This window comes from Mercenaria mercenaria, unplaced genomic scaffold (genome assembly GCF_021730395.1).
Source record: "Mercenaria mercenaria strain notata unplaced genomic scaffold, MADL_Memer_1 contig_5002, whole genome shotgun sequence".
NCBI lineage: Eukaryota > Metazoa > Mollusca > Bivalvia > Venerida > Veneridae > Mercenaria > Mercenaria mercenaria.
The window spans coordinates 14,814-31,036 of NW_026463280.1; the positions used below are offsets into that span (position 1 = coordinate 14,814).

Here is a 16,223-nt window from a genome sequence, read left to right on the forward strand (position 1 = left end):
ACTTGAATAATGTATCAAGAGGTGAGAAGTTGTTTGGGGTAGAGCGTCTTGAGAAATAACGAATTATACGGACTCTTTTAAACATGTGTATAAGTCACGTTACTACAATCAAATAAAAATTTAATGTGAGAAATGAGTTAGAACAATAAAACCGATAGAAAAGAAAATAAGAGAAAGGAGGGGCGGCTTTAAAACGTCTCCACGACTTCATCTTAGTGTTATTTTATTTTCTGGTCCTTCGGAATCACTGATTCTTGTTTGCCATATAAAACGCTTTTTAAAGTGTTTGATTCGAAAATTGCATGTATTATGTTTTATGATTCTGAACTTTGGGGTTTAAAACGTCCACAATGCATAGAAACAGTACAGCTGTACGCTTGCAAACGATTTTTGAAAGTTTATAACTCGGGGATACATGGAGATATCTTATGTACATTTATGCTTTAAAACGATGTATTAAATATTGGTTAGGATTACTTAATCTTGCCATAGATAGATATACAAGTTTGTGTTATGAATGCATATGTATTACGACAATGTAGGGTATGAAAACTGGGTTACTGATGTTAAGCGTAACTTATACAGCAATGGGTCTGGATATGTATGGGAACACACAAAATGTTGGAAACCCGAGGTTAGTTCAAACTTTGTTTTTGTTTGTTTTTGGTTTAATGCCGTTTTTCAACAGTATTTCAGTTATGTAACTGCGAGCAGTTAACCTAACCAGTGTTCCTGGATTCTGTACCAGTACAAACCTGTTCTCCGCAAGTAACTGCAAACGTCCCCACATGAATCATAAGGTGGAAGACTAATGATTTTAGACACAATGTCGTTTATCAAATAGTCACGGAGAACACACGCTTCGCGCGAGGATCGAACTCGCGACCCCGCGATCCGTAGACCGACGCTCTACCTACTGAGCTAAGCGGGCGGGTTAGTTCAAACTTTAAAAGACCAGTTCATATAAAACTGGCAGTCAAGGTGTAGAGACAATATTAACTGCAATACTATTGTAACTTTAAAATTGATTTGGAGTTGAAGAATTTATTAATGCAATAGATGTTGAGCAATTAAGAAATTGTATGGTAATATTCCGTAGCTCTCACATTGTTAAATGATAGAAAAAGGTAGACATTATACCATATCTAGAGAATATCGAGTATGTTTGTAATGTGACACTGTACTGGAAGATGAATATCGTTTCATTTTATCATGCCCTTTATATGCTGATATTTGTACGAGATATCTACCTATGTATTATTGTCAATATCCAACCCTAGAAAAGTTTTATGCTTTAATGTCAGACGAAAATGTGAATTTAATTAGAAAAGTTGCCATGTATCCTTACTACTCTTTTGAAGCGAGGGAAAAATATTTAGAAATGTTCAGTTAAATATGACTTTTGATATGTATTGTTAACTATAATACGTCATCCTGGTTTAACATTGACTATGTTGTCTAGCTGTTTATTTCATAACCTCATGCATTATATTTATCTCATGTTGTATATTTTGTATTTGGGCCGGAGGCCATACAACGCAAATGAATTTAATTGAATTGATTCCAACTCATTTAGATTTGAAAATTAAATACTAATTAGGCCGGTGCTAGAGGGAGTGGGCAGCGTTGCATTTTTCATTACTGCTCATGAACAGACACTATCAAACCGAGACTGCAATTTTTTGCATTGCCTTCGGTGCTTCAGAGGAATCAACTTTCCAGATTATATTGACACAAGAGTCGGGCATTTTTGTATTTCGTACTAGGATAACGATGCAGGCTTGTCGTAAGTAGACACCATCAAGGCATACAGAGCTGGTATAAATACCCGATCTAGCAATTTTAGCGAACATAACAAGGCCAAATCCTGTCACTAGACGGAGAATCTCCTACTTTACCAAGCCTGTAACGATCCGTGATGCTACTGTGCATCACCTTTACTTTGGCATCAAACTAGTCTAACGCCACTTTCATACTTCTAGCTATTCTTATTTCTCTAAAACTTGAACCAGACCCCAGCAATATCGCTTGTCATACGGTCCATTTCTGAAGAGAGAAATTTAAATGTCATGCACGGCTGTTCAAATACAAATTAGCGTACACTAAATGCAAGTTTTAAAATTTTGATGTGACTTACACAAGAGTTGAGGATTTTCGTTTATGTACTAGGATAACGATGAAGGCTTGTCGTAAGAAGGCACCCCTAAGGCATACAGAGCTGGTATGTATACCCGATCTAGCAATCTTAGCGGACATAACAAGGCCAGATCCTGTCACCAGAGTTAGAATCTCCTACTTTACCAAGCCTGTAACGTTTCGTGATGGACAGAAACTGTTCCTAAGGCTGCATCACCCAACTAGAGATTTAAGCTGGTCTAACGGCAGATTCATACTTCTAGCTGTCTTTATTCCCTAAACTTCAACACGACCTTTGAACATTTTTCAAACACTAAATCTTAAAAAAAAACACTGATGCAGAAACGTCATGAGATTATCATGGTTAGAGCCGCCCGACTGAACAACTGAGCTTGTGCAGCTGCTTTAATAGGCCTTCCAAAAATACTAAAAAACTGTCACGGAACGTTTTGATTCGTTGATGGCTTTAAATTTGGTTTCGTCCAAGAGGACTAGTCTACACTGAAAGTAACCGACCATTCAGAATCTAACAATATTTCCTTAAGTTGTAAGTGGTCACATGACCAATTGTGCAGCCGAAGACAGCGGACGGAAGTGCTCTAAGGTAAATGCGTGAAAAAGTGAATGGCTTGATGTGGCAAAGACGAACGGAGTCCCAATGTATGTTCTAAGCACTTTAAATGCCAGTTGCCAAGTTTGCCATTATATAGACTTATCAAACAGACATATTAGCGCAAGACGTTATCTCGGAGACTGCTACTACGTTTCATATTAAAAGACAACAAACACAATAAGTAATAGTGACTCTTTTACGGGCAGATGCCTCTTCTGTGGGCAGATATCATAATGAGAAACAATACATATACATGTGAACTAAATAAGAGTCTGTAATTTTGAATGGTATAAGTAATTCTGTCATTGTTCATTTAAGATGCACACATCACTTTGAACTCAATCATTTGCATCTTGTCTCTACTCTAGCTGCATGTAATGAAAAAATGTAAGACTGGAAAGCATTTCAAATTTTCTAAATGAACGTGAATAGGCCTTATCTAGAGTATTTATGACACAAAAACATATCTAGAGTATTTGTGCAATGCAAACATGTGAAGCTGAAATAACATAATGCTTTTTGAAATTCAAGATATCTACAAAGTACTTGTGAAATAAATACCTGCTATTTTTCCTCTCAATAAATATGGTGTGGAAAATCTATCACACATCACTGCTGAATGTCAGTAAAACTTGAACATTATGTCTAATACAAATCACATCAACACTTCACAACTGCGCTTTGAAAAAGCATAAAGCATAGTTCACGTAAGTCTATAAGTGTTCATATTTTTTATGATTTCTGCCTTACACTTGATTATTCTGTAACACACATGTACACAATGTCAGAAATATGTAGCAAAGCATTTTGATACTGAAATTCATTGCAAAGTTTCTACAGCCAGACACCATGATTAGGCTGAAAATGCATTATGTTTGTTTAAATTCAAGATGTATGCAAAGTATTTGCTTTTCTTTTGATAATTTACTGCCCTGGAACACACATCACTGCAGTATGTCTAGTAGAGACGAAACTACACAATTCGGGGTTTCTAATACTTTTAATTATCTATATAATCTTCTTCTATATATATCAGTCTGTCATCATGTAAACAATGGTACATGTTTCTGAACACATACATATTATAATTTTAGACATTTCAATGCCGAATAATTCACAAAGTTCTTTGATGAGTGTTGATTCGAAATTACCGCCTTGATCAGAGTGTATTCTGGTAGGAATGCCATAATGAACGATGGAATTTTCATAGAATGCTTCTGCAGTAGTCTTAGCAGTCTGGTTTTTTGTAGGTACTGCTAAAGCCAGTTTTGTGAAGTGATCAGTTATTACTAAAATGTTGGCGATTCCTCCTTTTGATGGTTCTAGCGTTAAAAAACCGATACAGACACGTTCTAATGGATATGTTGTTTCAATATTCACAAGTGGTGCTCTAGTATTGGTGTATGACTTTCGTCTGAGGCATCTATCACAACTCTTAATCCAAAGTTCACAATCTGTTGCCATTCCAGGCCAAAAGAATCTTTCCCTCAGAAGTGACATAGTTCTATCTCTGCCTGGATGACCTATCTCATTGTGCAGACCTAATAGTGCTGTTTTTCTGTAAATTTCAGGCAGAACTAGTTGTTGTACTTTCTCGTAATTTGTTGTTACTTCTCAATAAAGCACACCTCTTATTATTTTCAAGTTGTTGAAGCTTTTTCTCATGATGCTGTCTTCTTTCGAGCAATATTTCAAATGTGGTAGTCTGTTATCAGTTACACCAATTACCCATTTGCCAATGTGTCTGTCAGTTCTCTGATGTTTGCGAATGTCCATTATTTCAATCTGACCCATGGGCTGACCAGGTGAATCTGTTGCTTCTATTATATTGATGGCTGCTGCAGGAAGTATGTCAATGTATGGGTCGCCTTGTATTGAGCTACAAATGACTTTCACTGTGTCTTGGTTTATCTCGATCATGTCTCCATCTATTTCTGTAGACCTCTCATGTGGGTAACGATACATTGCATCTGCGTCAGCATTTTTTCGACCAGGTCTGTAGACAATGTCAAAATTGTATGCGGCTAGAGCTGATGACCACCTTTGTCCTGTCGCGTCTAACTTAGCTGGTGTCAGAATATATGTTAGCGGATTGTTATCTGTGAAGACGGTGAAATGGTTCCCGGTCAAATAATCGCTGAACTTGCCGGTTACCGCCCACTTCAGCGCTAAGAATTCCAGTTTAAAAGCTGGGTAGTTTTTCTCTGATTTTGGTTAAACTTCTGCTTGCATAGGCAATAACTTTGTTCTCTTTTCCATGATGCTGGTAAAGGACTGCACCTAACCCTGTACTACAAGCGTCCGTGTGTAATTCAAAAGGAAGACTAAAATCAGGGTATGCAAGAATTGGAGGTGATGTCAGGATTTCTTTTAACTTATCAAATGTCTGCTGTTCTACTTCAGTCCATTTCAATTCTTTTTTCTTACTGTTACCTTTTTTTCTTAGATGTTGTTGGAGGAAGTAGATCATTCAAATGTTTTGTTATTTTTGAGAAGTCTTTAACATATCTGCGATAGTATCCAGCAAATGCTAAGTATGAACGAAGCTGGTCCGCATCTGATGGAGCTGGCCAATTTTTTACTTTCTCAATCTTTTCAGGATCTGTTTCCACACCAAATTCACTCACAATGTGACCAAAAAACTTAACACGTTTTTGATGGAAATAACATTTATCGGCAGATAGTTTCGAATTGCATTCTTGTAACCGAGTAAGAACTAAATCAAGTCTTTCTAGGTGTTGCTCGAAACTGTCGGAGAATATTATCAAGTCATCAAGGTATATGACGCAAATGTTCATATCATAGTCGCCTAAACACTCTTCCATGAGTCTCTGGTACGTCGCAGGGGAGTTACTAAGTCCAAAAGGCATCTTGCTGAAATGATATAGTCAAAGAGGTCCAACGGTGAAAGCAGTCCGCTCTTTATGTGTTTCCTCAATAGGAACTTGATGGTAGCCACTTTTCATGTCAATAACACTAAACAATTTTGAAGAACCAAGGCAATCAAAGACTTCTTCTATGCGTGGCAAGGCGTAAACATCATGAACTGTGCGTTTGTTGATAATCTATACACATTCTACTTTTGCCATTTTTCTTGTGTACAAGCACTATATTCGATGCCCAGGGAGACTTTGATTTGGAAATAACACCATTGGCTAGCAGCTGTTCTAAATGTGCACGTATTTCATCTATCATTGCAGGAGGAATACGGCGATGTCTTTGTTTAAATGAGATTTCATCGACTAAATCAATGCGATGTTTTATTAAGTCACAATAGCCGATGTCTGTGTCACTTTTAGAAAAAATATCTACATGTTTCTTCAGAAGTTTCCGTAACTTGATATTTTGATCTTCACTTAAATCTGAATTGACATGAACCCCTTGAAATATCTTTGAATCTTGCTCATTTTCTAACTTTTGAAGACTGAGTCATCAATAGTCACAGGTTGAATTTCACAAAGGATAGCTTTTGGTGATACTGTTATAGAATTTGTTGTAACATTAGAGATGTTGACCAAGACTTCATTGTTTTCCTTGTATGAATAGTGTATGACTGATGGAGTTATGTCAACGAAGTTTGGTAATAAAGTGTCCTCTGTTTCTTGCAGTATTGCACAAGTGTCATGGAAACTCAACTCTTTATCTGTATAACCTTTTATATCTACTGACTGGTTTGGTCCTATGATAATCATGTTTGGTTCTGCTGACCTTACAATGACAATTCTATCTTTATTTCTTTTAAGCTATCTTTGTTGTATTGTCAAGCATCTAAATGCAAGGTACCAAGGTGTGTGAAGACTAGCGCACGTTTTGTAAAAATGTTTCCCCGAAGTTGTCCTTGCAGTTTGTCAGAAGTTCATTCAAGATGTTTGTTCCAAGAAGAACAGGAGTTTTCGCACTGTACTTTGTTTCCGGTGTAATCAAAAATAAACCTTGCTGATTTGTTGATTTGGGGATCCCATCTGTAGTTAAAGTTGCTTCGATGTAACCAAAATATGGGAGTTCATTTCCGTCAGCACATTCTACATTCAATATTTCAGTCAGAGGTTCTATTTGCGATTCTTGAAGATGTTCTTTGTTAAAGGCTTCACTGATGCTACTAATGCAACTTCCGCTATGAAGTAATGCAGATGTTTCAATGTTGTTTATCTTAACTGTTGCTTCTGTTGAAGTTCCAACTAACTTAGGATCTTTGTAACTATTTTCTGAAGTGCCCCTATTCGATCCTGTAATTGAGGCACCAACTAGTTTGGGCAGTTCCTAGCAAAATGGCCCTTTCTGTTGCAATTATAGCATGTGGGCTGCATATTTGAAGATCCTGTGGGTCTAGCTGGTTTGTACTCTCCACGACCTCTGCCTCTATCTCTGGGATTTCCTCTGAAATTTCTTCTGAAACCACGACTAAAGTCTCTTTGGTATCCACCTCTATAGTACTGGTGTTGTTGATTACTTTCTTCTTTCTCTTTTTCCAAACGTTCAGTCTTTGCATTCATTTTCTTTAAAAGATCTTTCACTCTCCGAGTTCTGATTTCTCCTCTACTTTAGTCGCTGCATGGCACTTTGCTTTAGAATCTTTTTCTTTTTCTTCATTCATTCTGTTTTCTATCTTTCGTAGCTCTATCTTAAATTTATCATAATCTTTAACTGTCTCAAAGTTGTAATTTGCAGCTTGTCTTAAGTTATTTCTAAGCCCTTGGTATAGAACATTCTTAATGATTTCTTCTTGTGTAGCTGCCAAAGCTTTCAATTCCACCGCTTGGGAGAAAATGTCTTCAACACGTGCAGCATATGTTGATACAGATTCTGTTGGACCTTGAGAACACGCATAAAATTTCCTAAGAATCGACTCTCCAGTTTCCAACATTGAATATGTAGAACTAAACTTCCTCAAAATATCTGCAACACTAGCATGTATGCCCATTCTGCGTAATATGTTTTCTGCCTCGCCTTTACATGAACGTCTAATTCCTTTGAGTATTTGTTCTTGTGTGTATGTTCCCTCTACACAAAGACAGTTCACTTCGTATTGCCATGTTAAATAATTTACTTCACCCTTGTCAGCTTCTCCGTAGAATACCGAAATTCTGGGTACTGAAGTTGTTTTTGTCTTTTCTGTTGTCGGATTTACTTCTTTCACATAAAATTTCATGTAATGTTCAAGATCCTCTGGTTCTTCTAATTTCGCTGGTGGTTTTATTTTCAATTTCTCAAACACACCAAGTAGCTTCAAATCTTCCTCCGTCACATCTTCTGTCTTTTTACTAGCCATCCTTGCTATACTTAAATAATGTATCTCTTTTTCAAATGTCTACTATTCTCTTCTCTGTGTATCACTCCTCCTCTCTGTCTCACGTATTATTCAATCAAATATCTGATTTGACTTTTCCAAATTATCAAAAAGTTCAAATAGCACAGTCTATGTTCACTATTCACTTTTATCACAGTCTCTATTTCATTCTAATTATTCTACGCCTTCACCACGTATCTATATCTTGCTTTTCGTGTAAAATCTTTACTTTCAGAATTCTTCACATTCTCCTCTCACTCTTTAAATTTCTCCAATTCTCTTCAAAATTGGAACGTCTATTCCCTATTTCATTTACTTATATCAATCTCACAACTACTATTCATCTACAGTAGATATCACTTGTGCTACAATTCAACAATCAATATAAGTCTATTGTGCATTCACTTCAACAGTCTGTATTGCACTATCCTGTAATCGTAATACTAAGTATCAACTTTCTTTAACAAGTATTTCAATTTAATTTCATTCAAATTTTCAAATTTATTTCAAGTGCTAATTCCAATATAGCACACCAAGTCAATATTCACTTACTTATTCAATTCAATTCAAATCTCAGTTCACTTCTGTTTCATTTCTAAGTTCAATTTCACTTCACTATTTCATCAGTTATCTCCCTTTTCTAGTAATATATTGACTATCCTTTCTCAATGACTATCCATTAATCACTCCGCAGTACAATTTCAATGTAACACCGCAAAATATTCAACTGAATTCAATTTGTTTCAAAGTATAACAGCAGTTATTTCTCTTACAATTTACTACTGATAAGCTTTAGGCTTTATTGACTAAGGTTCCCTTTTGTGTATTATATGCTTCAATATTACAATTTATTTCATTTACTATTTCTCACAAAGTGCTTTGAAATTCAACAAAGAAGTATATTTTCAATTTTCAGATTACAATAATGCTAATGAACCAATTAGGCTTTCAATGATATTGCCTTATTAAGGTATTCAATTCAATTCAATTCCGATATATAAAAATATCCGCACGCTATGTCGACTATATCGCGATGGACATAAGCTATTTTAATTATATATATATCTGACGCAAATTTAGTACTGAAATAAATTTAATTATTTCAATACAGAATCATTATGTATCCCAAATTCAGATATTACTGAATTTCTAAATTTATTGGTCGTATTTGAGATCAACTATTTTTCTCAATTTCTGAAATTAATTTAAATTTGTAATTCAAATTTATTGATTAATTTCAGAATCTATTACTATGTCTGAAAAATGAAATGTTTATTTCAAAATTCAGCTACAGTGCTCATAAATTTCTGCAATCTATATTTTATAAACCAATGTAATACAGGACTATTCTCAAATTATCAACACAATGTCATGTAGTATGTTTATCAAACACAACTTTTGTTTATTTGCTTTTAGTGTCAAATATATTTCATGACTCAAAATATTATATTTTATTTATCAAGTCTAATAACCTGAAAATAAGAATAATTTATTTCATTTATGTCTAATTATCTGTTCTGCTTCTCTTTCTTCAGTTCTGTCTACCACTGGAAAACAAATACATGTATACACAATTGACAAGCTAAGTAAATATAGGTCACACCTGTCAAACTATGATTTTTTCAGAAATACAACCACCGGACTAAAGTCACATGACCCGAGATCCAATGAAAATACACTAAAGGAAAGTGTCACTGATATCACCACCAATCAAAATTTACAACCACCAAGTGTAGTAAAATTCTATGAATGAAATATCACAATGGCCAACTGAGTATCCACTGAAAAATGTATGTAAACAATAAAACCTGACTCAATTCAGCTGAAACCTTGTGAATTTAGAAATTACTTTGCACTGTAATTGCGGTCTACATGAAACTGCCGGTTTAAGAGGATTAGGAGAAAGATTAATAAAGATAGTATCAAATATATTAATCAAAAGAGGAGATTTTTCCTGCAAAGAGAACCACCACCATGTTTATTATGAAAATGTGATTGTGGTGAATTTCTCTCATTTTCTTTACAACTGGCACACTATAAAATAGTTACACCCTGGGTCACAGCCTTAACTGGTTAAAATAACTTTAAAGAAAAGATACTGGTTCGAAAATCACTTGGCTCGATGTAAATTATAGTTTCTAATTGACAATATTCTATCACGGTTCATACGGAGAGTAAGTAATACTAAAACTGACAACTATTTTCACTATATTTAAATATAGGTCTATATGCTAACTCAATTACTTAATTTGGTAGAAAACTCTCTAACTGTCTATAAAACAGTTTACTTAATTACAGTTTAAGTCTGTTTTCTTATTTTTTTTCACTTAAAGTTGAAAAATTACAAAATTGTGACCCAGGAAAAATGTATATACCGACCCACCAACTGTTGGTACACAAAAAGACCAACTAGCCACTGACTGTCCTAATATATAAACACTGATCACAGTCTGAAATGTTCCACCGAATGTTGAATCATGCACGGATGTTAAAGCCTAATGTCTGTAGATCCTCCACCACAAACAAATTAATAGCACGACACGCTGAAGATGTTCTAGTCATACCAGCCAGGATGTCAAATAACGTCTTTAGATTCTACCACAATGTACCAATCTATGTAACAATACACTCCACTTTATCGTCGGGGCTACGACACAACCAATCAAACTGTCAACTTCCAGAAATAGATCTGTAAAATACTTAAAAGTTTGTTCCATACACGATTTTCACGTTGGGCGCCATTCTAGTAGAGACGAAACTACACAATTTGGGGTTTCTACTACTTTTAATTATCTATATAATCTTCTTCTATATATATATCAATCTGTCATCATGTAAACAATGGTACATGTTTCTGAACACATAAATAACTGTTTATCAAACCACTCAAGACGTGTAATAACTGTTTATCACCAAACCACTCAAGACGTGTAACATGTCCGGGTCTGAAACATACATAATAACAGAAGTAAAAGATAGGTATGATATCAAATGGATATCATACAGATAATCATATATCATACATACAATAGATATCATACATACTATAGATATCTATTACGCTATAAACCATATCGCATTACTTGAACATTTACATTATACTAAGTAGAACCATTATTCTACATGTATCTGTTGTTCATTTAGAAGTTATCGGTTATATATGAATTACACAACAGATTATAAATGATTTAAAAACAATATAAAACATATATATCAAATCATTGTTATCTAGTGGTCCAGTGGTCTGTATAGTGGCTAATACCTAGTGTTTCAACTGCACTGATCTTGACTTTACTCTATTTCTTCATACTAAAATGTATGTATATAAAAACAATAGAATACTGACTATATATCATACCTTATTTGTAGAATAAACACCCACATTACATGTAACAACACTCTCCAGTCTCCTGTCTGCTCACACCTGTGCTTGTGTACCAACACCGCCAAGAGCTGTAACTGTGCTGTAATGTGAATAGTGTGATATTCATGCTAAATGTTAAAACAGAAGTAAATGGCAGTTGTAGACCTGCGATTACAGAACTTTACGCGGATTCCAGAATGACAGAAAGAACGCGTAAAATGAACGAATACAACAATATCAACCGAACCAGAAATAATACAAATCCATCGATACAATGTAATAACATTAAACGGACCCAATTCCGATATCCAAATACATCATACAAACTTATAAAAAAGTAAAACACTTGATAATCCACTTTGCCATGCTAACAAGAAATTAAACATGGCGGTCTCTACCGCAAATCAAGATCACTTGACCACAAAACAACCAATACTCCAATCTTATTGGACGAAACAAAGTGAAACTAGCCGATCTAAAAATAATCAGTTCGTGGACATGGTGACAACATCTCACTTTTCTATACTTTAAAGGCCCTATGTTAAATAATAAATAAAAGGTTTAAAGGCCCATGTTGACAAATCTGAAATATGAGAGGAGTTAAAACATTAAATGGACAACATATTGAAAGTGTTAAAAATGACACTGCTACATATGCTTGTAATAACAACTCCCTCAATATCCTTGTAAAAATTTAGCATTTTGTCTTGTACATATGACTTTGTAAAAAGAAGCTAAACATCTTTATATCAGAGCTTTTTCAAGAGTCATTCTGAAATCTACAGTTACAAATGAAAACATGCAATGGAATAGAACATCAATCAATCAGTGTTCATAATTTTTGCATCACTCTTGCTTATTCTGTAAATTATACAAAGTCTGAAATATGTAGCATTATACTTGATATTGAACAGTCTTACACTATGATCAAGCTAATTTATGAAATTAATACCTGCTGTGAAAAATCTGGCTCACATCACATCAGTATGCTTGCAAAATTTTAACATCTTGGTCTTGTCACATCACAGTAATCTGGGATGAAATTAAGCAAAACATCATTCTATCAGTGCTTGTGTGCTTATTCATTTTCACACAAATGAGACACAATCTGGTCAAGACGTTTTCCATTATATACAACTGAGCATCAGAGAGCTTGGTTTGATCACATATCTACAAACAGTGATAGATGGCACATGCAAAGAAACAGAACATCAGTCAATCAGCGTTCATATGTTTCATTCCTCTTGCTTATTCTGTAAAACATACAACTTCTGAGATATATAGCATAACTTTTGATATCTGATCAAGGTAATTCATGATATGAATACCTGATTTTGCTTCCATAACACTGCTGTGGAAAGTCTATCAAACACCACTACTGCATGTTAGCAAAACATCTGGGGTCGTGCTAATCACATAACTGTGATCTGAAGAAAACAATGAAGCAAATCATCATTCTATCAGTGATTTGCGAATAGTCAATCTAGAAAAGTGCTTACTGTATAGTGTGATATATTCACGGTGCCAAATGCTCACGTTTATTGAAAGTTTTGAATTGTCGGTGTCTTCATTTCGCGGAAACTACCTCGGCCGCGAATTATAAACCTTCGTTGTAAATAAGAAAATGTGATTCACTCTTTCTAGAATGCAAATGATAACAAACACGCAAGAAGGTCTGTTGTTGTCGTCTGAGTAGAGATGTAATAGCGTATAATGCTAGTACTAACTCAGCATTTGAGCGAAATTCAGAAATAATCTCAACACTGTTTTACTAATTAAAAAATTAAATATTTAATCACGTATCGAAGCATATGGTAAGTTACTGTAGCTCTTTAAGACGTACTCATTCAAATTCCGTGTTTAAATTTGATTTAGCAATTACAATGAAAATGAATAGTAATAAAATTATCTCACCTCTTTTGTCGGATATTATGGGAAAATGGCTACATAAAGGGACGTTTGGTATTAAAAGACCGCCTTTAGTAATTTTGCCGGATCCAACGAAACTAAATGATAATGAAAAGGCAACGACAATTATTAGAAACCGATTTGTAAAGATATCCGCTATTATATAACAATACACTGTTTTTCACACCTTTATTTCTCCTGTGCATAATTTCTGTATGTATAGGATCGAAGCAATTACTGACAAAGGAAATAGAGGTAAATTCTAGATCACTCTGTTATTGGCCATCCCTTGGTGAACTGTGTTTGTTTGCGGTAGCAAGAAAAAAACAATCGGGGTGTTTAGACTTCGTGCTGTCATTGTTGACCGTGTATAAAGCGAAAATTAAACTTCCGCGAATATAACCCGCTATACAGTATTTAATTTCACACACATAAAATGAGACGAAATATGTTCTAGAAATATTACCATTTATATGTAGAAATGAGCAATTCAAAAAGATTGGCTAGTTCAGCAGTTCCAATGACAATCAAAAGAGATTAATGAAAACAAGCATTCAGTGCCTCTAAAATGCTGAAATAAATCATATTCAATCTGTCAGAATGCTAATTCAATCTGTCAAAAATAAAAACATTGAAAATAGGGTCTAGAAATTCGACCTTGCGGCATGCTTAAATGTATTTCAGACACAATCAATTCATTTAACTTTCGTTGGCCTATGGCCACCACTTTTAAATTTTGCTACACCGTGAAGACAAAATGCACCTACATTGGCATGCAGATTTCATCCGACTCCATCCTTGGTAGATTTGAACAGCAGATATTCCTAGATGTATTTTCTCATAAAGGTTTTTTCGTCTCCTTCCATTTGCAAACAAAAGAAAACGATTTTATTCCTTAGAAATACTTTCGACCGTTAAACGGCATGTCTCCAGCCTTCATGAGTAGCTTAACCTCACGTGACCTGGATCTCCGAAAATGCAGTCTGAAATTAGAATCGGGTTTCCAGAAAAAAGACGAGAGATGGTGAATTAGAGGGTCATTTCAAATCAATGTTTTAAATTTATTTCTGATCGCAGAAAAGTGTAAATGGTCTCATTTAAAAGACAATACTTCAATGCTTGTGGTATTTTATTGTCATTTCTGCAATGTTTGCGCCTTGTTTCAACGGCACGACCATTGCGTTGTTTAGAGTGGTCTGTCATTTTTTGTGCTAAAAATCACATCGTTCCCGAATCAATATTTATCCACCTCTGATTCATGTGGAAAAGTTGGCAATTACTTGCGGAGGACAAGTTTTTACTTGTACAGAATCCAGGAACGCTGGTTAGGTTAACTGCCCGCAGTTACATGACTGAAATACTGTTGAAAAACGGCGTTGAACCCAAAACAAACAAAGAATAATAGTTGTATTATTATACTGACCATTTGATCTCAGCACATAAAGATGGACACATCTGAACAAGTGGATAATATCAAATGCAGTGATGAATTTAATGTTTTATCCTATTATAATTTCCTCTTAGAGAAGGCAATAATCAGTTGATTGCAAAGTTCATCAATGAGAATACTGACATATCTAAATATCGTTCTTATCACAAGTGATGATCATGCCTTGTCTATTGATTATGTTGTACATGCATTTAAGGAATACTTTATGACTTGCTCACAAGATAAAGGGATCAAAGAATTGAAGATGAAATTCAACGACGTTGACGGAAACGGAGCTAACTTTCTGCTCGTGAAAAAAAAAAGAAAAAAAAATAGGCAGAAACTGGACAAAGTTTTTACGCGGTGTCACATTTACTTCTCGTATAGATGTACCAGTGGCTTGGCTGCTACTGCTTGTTTTAAAGTGAGTGAAAATAAACGAAAAAAGAGGAAGAAACTGGACAAAGTTTTACGCGGTGTCAGATTTACTTCTCGTATAGATGTACCAGTGAATTGGCTGCTACTGCTTGTTTCAAAGTGATGAACAATGAGTGGCATGACTATTGTTGTTTCTTTTCGGATATGAAGCTTGAACGTGACAAAGGGTTTAATAATGGGTCAACCCATGTTTGAATAAGAGAAATGAATGCAAAATTAAGAGCGTTGTAACATAATGAATGGAGGTACATCGACTCATATATTGATGAACACGTCATCAAATTGTTGTATCGAAATACGATAGGAGAAGTGAATATTATACGTTGCCGATGTGTTTGATTTGATATAAAAATGAAAATAGTTATAACACACACAATTTACAGAATTATATGCGTAGCATTTTTTATTTTGCACTGACATCAGTCTTGAACACACGTGCAATATGTGGTGCAAAATTCCTGTCTTTCGCAGCGATATATAGCCCGATTTTTATTTGAATGTTATGTTGCATACCCATGCAAAGAAGGACACGACCTGAATCTTTTGAAAGCCGGATTTAATATGGTACTTGTTTCATTAGAGAGCAAGTGTCGTAAGGCCACTACGGATAAACGAAAATGACACAGCTGGTACTGTGATGCATCATGATAACAAAGTTATATTGCTGCTGCTCAAAGTATTGGAAAAACTCTAAGCATTCAATCGGCTGCCCTTTTTGAGACTTAAAGGAGAAAGAAAGATGGATCATAACTGGAAAATATCAGCGTCAAATTTTAAAAATGTTACCATTTATCAAAGAGTTTCGTGAATGTTGCTTTCTACTTTCCGATGAAGTGAAACAACCTATTGTAATTCAAAGCGGACACCAAAACGATGATGACTTTTATGAGTTTTTCAACGCCGGTCTTCATGGAATTACACGCCTCAACACGTGTATCATTGAAGGTTCCATGTTCACCGCCGTTTGAATACATCTGCGGATGTCTCTAAATTGCTTTTGGTACTTTTAGCAGGTGTAAATGTTGAATTCTGCTCAACCCGGGGCTAG

At 35.0% G+C, this 16,223-nt stretch overlaps 2 long non-coding RNA genes across 2 annotated transcripts; both read right to left on the minus strand.

The window, feature by feature from the left end:
• Window positions 1-2,931: 2,931 nt before the first annotated feature.
• LOC128554392 (uncharacterized) lies at window positions 2,932-12,827 on the minus strand. The gene is made up of 3 exons (XR_008369595.1): window positions 12,729-12,827; window positions 12,353-12,432; window positions 2,932-3,428 (listed from the first exon to the last, which is right to left on the minus strand). It is a non-coding gene; the product is annotated as an uncharacterized LOC128554392 (long non-coding RNA).
• Window positions 9,414-11,789, minus strand: LOC128554391 (uncharacterized). Its single transcript, XR_008369594.1, has 3 exons — window positions 11,696-11,789; window positions 11,395-11,495; window positions 9,414-10,981 (listed from the first exon to the last, which is right to left on the minus strand). It is a non-coding gene; the product is annotated as an uncharacterized LOC128554391 (long non-coding RNA).
• Window positions 12,828-16,223: the final 3,396 nt, after the last annotated feature.